At 35.6% G+C, this 9,042-nt stretch overlaps 1 protein-coding gene across 10 annotated transcripts in view; it reads right to left on the reverse strand.

Moving 5' to 3' along the window:
* LOC106876180 (potassium channel subfamily K member 18) overlaps positions 1–5,394 on the reverse strand; it is a 330,864-nt gene extending 325,470 nt beyond the window's left edge. For all 10 annotated transcript variants that reach the window (XM_052965904.2, XM_014924619.3, XM_089349788.1 and 7 more), the window contains exon 1: positions 2,654–5,394. The gene's annotated coding sequence lies outside the window, so the exon portion shown is untranslated. The remainder of the gene's footprint in view (positions 1–2,653) is intronic.
* Between the last annotated feature and the right edge of the window lie 3,648 nt (positions 5,395–9,042).

Below are 9,042 nucleotides of genomic sequence, written 5' to 3' on the forward strand. Positions count from 1 at the left end.
CGATAAAATAAAGTACTTGTCCAGCACTGGAGTCGATATAGACGACTAGCCCACTCTGAAAATTTCAGGTTTTTCGTCTATCGTAGAAAACCGTTATAGGCGGTGAGCAGGCAGAATCGTTAGTACGCCGGGGAAAAATACTGAACGGCGTTTGTTCTGACTTTACATTCTGAGTTCAAATGCCACCAACGCCGACTTTTCCCTTCGGGATCGATAAAATTCGTACCAGTTGAACACTAGGGTCCATGTAATCGACTTACTCCCTCCCGCAAAATTGCTGGCCTTCCGCCAAAATTTGAAACCAATATTAAGTCCACGTTAACTCTCACGTCCAACACATGGTATTCAATACCAGGAGGTGAGTATGTTCTTGCATAGAACAACAACACTTCACTGCGTTAGGATTCTGTTAACATAACGAAATAAATTTGACCTTTGTGACACGCAGTTATACACACACTCACACACACACACACAAATTGACTAACAAACGCATAGGCTCAGTAGCACATACACACGCACGTACACAGACTCAGATACACACAAACATACAAAATTTCTTATACATAGCGACGGAAGTTCTTAAAAAGCTCGTGGGTATTGCTCTTTTACCTCAAACAAAGACAAAGAAAACAGCAAAAAATTAAACGCGCACATAGTACATGATGCACATAAACAAACATAATCACACTGAATATATATATATACACAGAGAGAGAGAGAGAGAGAGAGAGAGAGAGAGAGAGAGAGAGAGAGAGACGGATAGATAGATAGATAGATAGATAGATGCAGATATGTATCAATATGATTAAACAGACGTAATCACTAAGTGATATGAATATATAGAAACATGAGGTACAACGTGTCATTAGACTCATTCTTCGTAATATTGTTGACGTTTTTCATCCTGTTTAGTCACAGGCCAACCCTCATTTAGTACACGGAAAACCAAAGACATTCCATTCCTGACCAACCCGTCATTAATTTCCAAGGCATAGTGTGTCTTAGCCTACATTATCCAAATATAACCTTCCTTTATATATATATATATATATATATATAAAACAACGTACGATTTGACGAGGATTTAGGAGCTATTTCTGAAAAGGTCGATCGACCAGACAGACAAAATCTATTAATATATAAATATTCCAAGTCAACGTGTTTGGGCGCGCGCGCGCGTCTGTGTGTAGAAATATAATCATCGACTATTATTAAATATTAAACTAACAGCTGATGGACTTTCAATTCAAAATCTCTGCTGACATTTCGTCACTAAAGATTTTGAAGAAAACTTTTATTCCTAAGCATCTCGGGTCATGCTGATTTGAGACGAACAGACATTTTCAGTATGCTCTTTGATCACCATCGCTTTAATCTTAATCATATAAATCAAAGACACGATTCAACTTTTAAAATCTTCTAAGCAATATGTCTTGAACTTGAGTGATTATATAAGTGTGTGTGTATGTGTTTGCGTGTGTGTGTGTGAGTACACACAAATACATGCCTATCTATATATACGTATATAGGCACACACATTATCTCTCTCTCTCTCTCTCTCTCTCTATATATATATATATATATATATATATATATATATATAATACATGTATTACCAACGATATATATGTGTGTATATATATATATATATATATATATATATATATATATATAGGGAGAGAGAGAGAGAGCGAGATAGATAGATAGACAGACAGATGGATAGGGTTTGCTCCATCATGGATGCAGTCTAATTACTGAAACAAGTAAAACATAAAAGATATATATATATATACACACAATATAAATATTCATGTGTGTGTATGCATACATACGTATATATATGTGTATCGATACGTATGTAGATATTTGTATACGTATAAATGTACATCATATATATATATATATATATATATACACGTGTGTATGTGTGTGTGTGTACTTTCTCTGAATGTATAAATATATAAGTATGTTTGCATATGAGAGACTACATCAAAACATAAACAATGAAGGATCTGCATGATAACTATTCTTGCATGTAGAAAGTAAAGACCGGGGTGAAACTTCGTCGACACGGTCAGTAAAGTATGAAAAATACCGGACTTCATATTTCCATATAAATACATCTCATATACATATATATATATATATTATATATTTGTGAGTTTGTGCATGTTTGTATGTATGTATATATATATATATATATATATATATATATATATATATATATATATATATATATATATGTATGTTATGTATGTATGTATGAATGTATGTATATACATGAATAAATATAATGATGTACTCTATAAATATATTTATATATTGTAAATCTGTGTGTTTGTGTATATACATTACATGTGTATGCCAGTATTTAATTTTTAGGTACCAGGGTTGTATACATATATATATATATATATATATATATATATATATATATAGAGAGAGAGAGAGAGAGAGAGAGAGAGAGACAAACACACACACATATTTATATATATATATATATATATATATATATATATATATATATATATATATATATATACATGTATGCATGCAAGTACGCACCTGTGAAGAAGAGAAACAGAAAATAGACAAAAGATATGGAAACAATAAAATCCTGGAAGAAAACATATAAAGTAAAGTTACATACCTGTAATAAATCTGACCATCACAACACGTAAAGAAGAAGACGGCAGTTATATTAAGACGTGTACTTATCAACACTTGTATATATAACTAGTTTTCCCTTCTCTCTTCCTTGCAATTCCTCCTCTTTCTCACCCTCACGCTATTCTTTCTTTCCTCTTTTTTTTTGTTTTTGTTTTTTTTCTCTTTTTCTTTCTTTTTAACTTCCGTCTGTTTTCTGGGCACACATTATTAATATCATTATTTTGTTTTTCTTTTGGGAATTTTTGTAGCTTTTATTTTTCATTTATTTTTTTTAATATCATTTTTTCTATCCATCCGTAACTTTTCCTCTATATTGTATTTTTGTGTAGTTATTTTATTTACTGTTATCGTTATAGTTATTATTAGTGTTATTTTGTCGAAGTAGACACCCAGGTCAGCCCTCCTAATTGATCAGACCTACGACCCAAGCCGTTCCATCAGTGATCATCACGCCCTTTCGTGTACCGACGAGAACATCATCCAATGCATTTCCTTCCTATATATTAAGACGAGTAAGGTGTGATTTGAGGGAAATTTCGGCTGTTACTTCTAACAACTTCAGCGATCGTAATAAGCAAGAAGTTACCCTGTTAACTCGTTGGCAATATCGATTTCGTTTATCGATCTGTTATTCTTGGTGTTATTGTTGCTGATGTTATTATTGTTGTTACTGACGTTGTTACAGTCGCCGTGTGTTTTTCACGTTTCTCATACTGATGACAGTTAGCTGCGAGACAAGCAGGCGAGCTGTTTTCCTTCACAATATCACTTGTTAACCGTTAGTATTTTTGTTGTTGATGTTGATGTTATGACTTCTCTTCTCTTTCATTTCAGACTTTCTTATTTATTTTCCTTTTCTCTCTCTCTCTCTCTCTCTCTCTTTACTCATTACTCTTTTACTCTTTTACTTGTTTCTGTCATTTGACTGCGGCCATGCTGGAGCACCGCCTTTAGTCAAGCAAATCGACCCCAGGACTTATTCGTTGTAAGCCTAGTACTTATTCTAACGGTCTCTTCTATCGTCCCCGAACCGCTAAGTTACAGGGACGTAAACACACCAGCATCGTTTGTCAAGCGATGTTGGGGGGACAGACACTGACACACACACACACACACACACACACACACACACATATATATATATACATATATATACGACGGGCTTCTTTCAGTTTCCGTCTACCAAATCCACTCACAAGGCTTTGGTCGGCCCGAGGCTATAGTAGAAGACATATGCCAAAGGTGCCACGCAGTGGGACTGAACCCGGAACCATGTGGTTGGTAAGCAAACTACTTACCACACAGACACTCCTGCGCCTCTCTGTTTATTTTTCTTTTATTTTCGGTCTATCTTTCATCCCGTATCTTTAAAAAGATAAATATCTCATTACGTTATATTTATAGTGAAACGCGTGTATATTTACATATTGAAACTTTTATCTCGATAGCTTCATGTAAATGTTATTATTATTATTTTTTTTTTTTTATCAATCAATTATAATCTATAAGTTAATGAAAGTATATCAAATAGCACCTGTACATATGTTGATATCAGAGCCGAACGGACGGAGGAATGTCTCGCTGCATCGATGTTTGTTTTGTTTTGCTCCGTTAGAATGGTTTATATATATGTATTTATATATATGTGTGTGTGAGTGTGTGTGCATGTATATATATGTATGTATTATTTATGTATGTATGCATATATGTATGTACGTATGTATGTATAATTAAGTTCTCTGTATAAGTGAATACTTTCTTCCTTCCCGTTCTTTCTCTCCACTCTCCCACTCCCTCACCCTCTATATTACTGCCTCTTTCCGTCTCTCTCTCCCCTTCTCTCTCCCTTTCCCACTTTGCTTCTCTCTCTCTCTCTCTCTCTCTCTCCCTCCTTTCTCTCTTTCTCTTTATCTGTTGCAATATTTAGTATTGTGTCAAATCTAATTACGCAGACCAATAATTCAAAAGTCTTCCAACCGTGGCCAACTCGTTTTATTTACAGAAATAATATATCCAAGAGGCAACAAGGTGTCCTTAAAAGAAAAGAAGAAGAAAAAAAACGGTAAGAAAAATGATTGCAGAGTATAATATCAGGGTACTTTGACTGCTGTTTTCAGCCAATCTGTCCATCACGTAGACAGCTCACGCATGTGTTCTTGTATGGGATGTGCTCGCGTGTCTTTAATGATAAACATACGATAAGATCATTAAGATAACAAAATACAAAACACTACCCAGGTACATAAAGATATAGATCGATGGGTAGACCGTTAGATACACATAATGAGAGCATGCTAAAGATTTATATACATGCGCTTATATGTGTGTGCGTGGGTATGTATACATGTGTCTGTCTGTGTGTGTGTGTGTACGTTGTATATAGTGTGAGGGATAAAAGAATCATCAGCTGGATTGACGGATAGACAGATAGAAAATAAATAGCCGAGTGTTGTCTAATAAAGTCAAACTGTCTAATTCTAACAGAAGTGTGTTTGGTATGGACCTCACGTTCCTGTATTTTTTTCCACATCAGCTTAGCTCTTTCCTTCTTTTTCTTTCTTAATTTCTTCACTTCTTTCCTTTGTTTTTTTTTTCTTTTCTTTTCGGTGTCTCTTTTTTTCTTTTCTTCTCTCTTTCCTACTTTCAAACAGGTAAATGAAAAGGCGGAGCACTTACGTAGTACACTCGAGTTTGACTCCAGTGTGATAAAGGACAGACAGATGAATGGGTGGAAGAGACGATGGCCAGCTTGGCAGAAGGAAAGAAAGGACGAATAACACGCTGGGATAAATGAATGGACACATAGGCTGGTGGATAGCTAGCTAGCTAGCTAGCTAGATAGATAGATAGCTATATATATATATATATATATATATATATATATATATATATATATATATATATATATATATATATAGATAGATAGATAGATAGATAGATAGATAGATAGATAGATAGATAGATAGATAGATGGATGGACAGACGGACGGAGGAATAGAGGGATGGCTGACTGGCTAGATGAATCGATGGATAGGTGGACTGAGAGAAGAATGGATGGGTTGATGGATGGATGGATGGATGGATGGATGGATGGGAGGGTGGTGGATAGTTGTTCCAAATATACGTAGGATATCTAGTTCGCCAGAGCTTAAACAAAGATCTTTTGAATAATGATGAAATATACACAACTTGAAATATAACAAGTTGTTAATTATCTTCTATTTCTTCTCACTCTATTTTCAAAAATGTGTCTTTCATCATTTTATCATCTCACTTTATTAATAAGCGTTATCTGTTGACAGCTCGACCGTGTTTACAAACGATCCTTTGCAGTTCTGTCTGTTAACCAGTTCTATGAAGTATCGAAATTCTAAGATATATTCCTCGAGGTTTTGGTCTAAATAGCAGCATTTAAAATAAACTACCAACAAAACTATCAATAACATCAACACGTGTAAATGGGTGTATACGTGTGTGAGTGTATACAATTGCCGCACGTATCCTGAGTTACTTCGAAGTCCCTGTCAATCAACTTATGATAAACACTAGACTTTTGAGTCTATTTATCAATAAATATTTCCTTTATATATTTTCACGTAACATCCCTGACATCAAATACACATACACACAGACACAAGTATACACATTCACACACACACACACATTAAATAAATCGTTTTTCTTCTGTGGAAATCGAATCTGATACGATAAAGCTATAGATAATGGTTTCAAGTCTTAGCACAAGACCAGCAATCCTAGGGGGGAGGAGTAAGTTGAATACATCGGCCTCCGTACTCAACTGGTACTTATTTTATCGACCTCGAAAATATGAAAGGTAGAGTCGGCCTTGGTGAAATTTGAACTCGGAACGTAATGGGTGAAAAGATTTACTGTGAAGAATTTTGTGCGACATCCCAACGATCTGTCAGATCGCCACCTTAATAAAGTGTTGATAATAGCGAGTAAATAATACATTAAAAACTTCGGGTACCACCGGTATATATAAAAAAAAAAATCAAAAAAATCAAAAAAAAATCATAGTCCTCGAAGTTTCTGAATTCTTAAGACGTAAGCAAATAAGTATGTGTGTATGTGTGAGCGCGCGTGGAAAACACACACACACACACACACACACACACACATACACACACACGCACGCACACACGCGCACGCACACACGTACACGAGTCAATGTACAAACTAAAGAAAGGGCCACTCGATACATTTAGTTGGTGTTACGTACCTTACGATTTAAAAACAGTCTTAATCGGCCCCTACGCTAATTAAAGTTTCGGAAGCTCGTTGCATGAACTTAGCTCATCAGTATGTAATTATATAGTCGAGTGCGTGTTTGTTTGCGTGTGTGCGTATGTATGCTTTATGTATGTATATATCTCTACGCATATGTTAAATGACTACAGTAATCTCTCGAATATCGCGGGTCAGGTAAACACATTGAGATGCATAAATCGTGAGATCACGCTTTTACTTGTTTCAGTCATTATACTGCGGCCATACTGGGGCATCGCATTGAATTTTTACTCGAATGAATCGACCGCAGTACTTATTTTTTTAAACCTGGTACTTATTCTATCGGAGCATAAACACACCAACACCGGTTGTTAACTGCTGATGGACACACATACACTTATACGACGGGCTTCTTTCAGTTCCCGTCTACTAAATCCACTCACAAGGATTTGGTCGGCCTCAGGCTATGGTAGAAGATACTTGCCCAAGGTGCCACGTAATGGGACTGAACCCAGAACCGTGTGGTTAGGAAGCAAGCTTCTTACCACACAATCACGCCTAGTCACTATATAAACCACTTCAAAATAATCATAACTTATCCAACTTAAATATCATTCTTAGTGCAGCTCTTATCGAGTATTCTCACCACTATGGTAAAAGCCATTTTTTCTCCGGTTGCACACACACGCTTTCTTTAATTTTCCCCGTGTAAATCTCGAGTATCAATTAGTTATGACTGCATATTATCTACACTCACAAAACTATGTTCTCTATAGGCTGAATGAAATGAAAATAGCCTAAAACAACCTATAAGTTGAGCAATTTAAAAGTTTATAACATGATAAAACCTTTATACCTTCTATGCTTATGGGGTATATTAGAGATTCACAATTTCTCTTTCAATATATCACATTGAATACGCTCATCATCCCAAACAATTATCTAATTTATAGAGAACTCGTCGAGAATATATGATTCTATTAGATATAGTAAAACGAGCCATTTGAGGTTCATGCGAGTTAATATTATATATATATATATAATGTAAGAGATAGGAAAAGAGAGAGAGAGAGAGAGAGAGAGAGAGAGAGAGAGAGAGAGAGAGAGAGAGACAGAGAGAGAGAGAGTGAGAGAGACAGAGAGACAGAGAGAGAGAGAGAGAGAGAGAGAGAGAGAGAGAGAGAGAGAGAGAGAGAGAGAGGAGAGGGGGGGTAATCTGGTAAGATCCAGAGCAGTATAGAAAACACATAGTAGAGCCCAAATGATTTGAATTTACACTCCGAAATCTTTATCGAGGACTACGATCGCGTGTTAAACATTGACTATAACAGGAATCCAGGCCATCTGATAAGGAGATAATGATGCAAAGAAACACGCTTGGGCTTGATATCTAAAATATACACACACACATGCAAGCATACATACATACATACACGTAAATATATATAGGGATATATAGACAGCGAGAAACAAAAGCTGAAAATATTCAGAAGAGGAATGTTCATGTATTAATATATTTGCCGAGCAGACTTATAAGGAGTACCAATGATAAAGAAAACTAAGAGGCGAGAACATGGTATTTCAAGTCCGACAGTTATTTGTGGAGACTGCGAATTACGTAACAGTTGTAATTTTGGCAGAAGGAGTGTGTAAAAAAAATCAAGTATATGCAACTATATGCGTGTATGAGTGTGTGTGTCTGTGAGTGTGAATGAGTGTTCGTATGTATGCTCATCAGCTGCAGCCAATTCATAAAATATAGGGGAAGCAAAACTGTCTGTTTTTTTAACTTTCCACCATGTCATCTTTACCCTAAAGTAGAACAGTGTCCAAAATTTTCTATATTCTACTTCACACAAAGGTTCCCATTCTGTCACTATCTCTTTCACTTTCTCTCTCTCTCTCTCTTTCACTATATGTGTGTGTGTGTGTGTGTATATATATGTTCTCTCTTTACTTTCGCTTTTTATTTTCTCTTCTTGTTTCTTTGGGTGTTCATTTCTGTGAAAGAGCGTAGGCTCGAAACCTTAAAGACTGTCACTTCCCGAGCGTTAAACTAATATATCTGTTTGTTGTCTACAACATCTGTCTTCGTCTTTCGTCTTTTTTTTTGTGAAT

Source organism: Octopus bimaculoides, chromosome 1, assembly GCF_046866305.1.
Source record: "Octopus bimaculoides isolate indiv1 chromosome 1, ASM4686630v1, whole genome shotgun sequence".
NCBI lineage: Eukaryota > Metazoa > Mollusca > Cephalopoda > Octopoda > Octopodidae > Octopus > Octopus bimaculoides.